Genomic DNA, 1,808 nt, shown 5'->3' on the forward strand with positions numbered 1-1,808 from the left:
TATAGGTCTTCCTTAATATCCATTACTATGAAATCCGTAGGATACAAGAATTTGTCGACTTTCACCAAGACATTTTCAACTTTGCCCTTAGGATATCGAAATGTGTGATCGGCAAGTTGGATTGTCATTTTACTTGGTGACAAGTCTCCTAACTCTAATCTCTTGTAGAGAGAGTAGGGTATTAGGTTGATACTTGCTCCTAAATCTGCTAGCGCATGAATGGTTCCAGATTGGTAGATTGAACACGGGAAAACGAATCGGCCCATATCTCTTAGTTTCTGTGGTAGAGAGTTCCTGAGTAATGTAGAGCATTCTTCACTTAGTGTAATTTTGTTAAAATCTGGTATCCTTTCCTTTGTAGAGAGAAGCCTTCGGATGTATCTCTTCTGGTTGGGGACTTTGGACATAGTGTCCAGGAATCTTCCATCAAGTTTGAAGGAATCAAGCTTGGATGGTTCTTCCTGTAGCCTTCCAGGATAGGGTACGCGAACTGGAGTTTCAGGTGTCAGCTTTTTAGTATATGTCGATTTGTTCTTGAGCCTAGCTGACCTTCTCCGTGGTTCTTCCTATGGGATTACGGAATCCATTTGCTTTGCTTCTTCTATGTGGGGATTTTGGATAGTATTACTTGGTAACCTTCCATGCGGTCGGGTTTCAAGGCGTTGTGATAACTGTCCGAGCTGCGTCTCCAGACTTTTGAGTAGAGCCAATTGATTTCTCATTAGTATCTCCGTCTGATCTTGCCTGGCTGCAGTTCTCTGATTTAGCTGTTGTTGTCCTTGAATGAACTGAGTCAACTGATCATCAGCTCCGAGAGTGGGGTTAGTTACTTTTGTAATCTGGGTGGTAGGGAAATTTTCCTCAGCTGGCGGACCAGTGAGTGGAAGTGGTTGATCGTAGGTCAATTGAGATTGCTGGGATGGATAAGGTGGATAGCGATAGCGAAAAGGCTGGCTGTTTTGTTGAAACTGATTAACTCTAGGTTGTTGATTGAATCCGGGATTTGGTGGACGATCTGGGTATTGAACGTAACAGACTAAACCGTCAGGGTTTTCGTACTCAACTTGATATTCTTCAGTAGGTTGCGGGCTGGTACAATTAACACAAGCCTGAGCTTGGTTGACCTGCTGCGGCTGCATCTTCTATTCTTCGAGTTGTTTAGCAAGAGATTCCATCTTATCTGTGAGGGATTTGATGGCCTCTGTTTGATTGTTAAGTGCAGAGAGTTGGGCAGATGATGAAGTTGTTTCATCACTGTTCCAGTCATGATGATGCATTGTCATGTTCTCGAACAATTCCCATGCTTCGTCTGCAGTTTGGTTCAGCAGATTCCCTTGAGCTGCTGCATCGATCGTCGTCTTATGATTTATCGTAAGACCATTGTAGAAGGTACAGATTTGGGTTGACCATTCTAGCTGGTGATTAGGGCATTTCTTCAGCAGGGTTTTGAATCGCTCCCATGCAGTGTAAAGAGATTCATCATAACTTTGTTTAAAGTTAATGATGTCATTCTTAAGCTTGACTTGTTTAGAAGGAGGGAAATATTTGGTTAGGAATTTAGTAGTCATCTCCGTCCATAACGTGATGGAATCTTTTTCCAGTCCTTCGAACCAGGTTTGAGCATGATGAGTGAGAGAATAGGGAAACAAGTATAGCCGAACTATATCTTGTCCTATCCCTGGCTGTTTGTAGGAGTTCGAAAGAGATATAAATTTATCAAGGTGAGAATTAGGATCGTCATTCGGTAATCCATGAAACTGACAGCTATTCTGGATGAGCTGGATGATGTGATGTTTTAACTCGAACGA

At 42.4% G+C, this 1,808-nt stretch overlaps 1 non-coding gene across 1 annotated transcript; it reads left to right on the forward strand.

Annotated features, from left to right (window-relative positions):
- Positions 1-1,413: 1,413 nt before the first annotated feature.
- On the forward strand, positions 1,414-1,519 carry LOC139850763 (small nucleolar RNA R71). Its single transcript, XR_011760144.1, has one exon. It is a non-coding gene; the product is annotated as a small nucleolar RNA R71 (small nucleolar RNA).
- Positions 1,520-1,808: the final 289 nt, after the last annotated feature.

The sequence above is a fragment of the Rutidosis leptorrhynchoides genome, chromosome 5 (genome assembly GCF_046630445.1).
Source record: "Rutidosis leptorrhynchoides isolate AG116_Rl617_1_P2 chromosome 5, CSIRO_AGI_Rlap_v1, whole genome shotgun sequence".
Taxonomy (NCBI): Eukaryota; Viridiplantae; Streptophyta; class Magnoliopsida; order Asterales; family Asteraceae; genus Rutidosis; species Rutidosis leptorrhynchoides.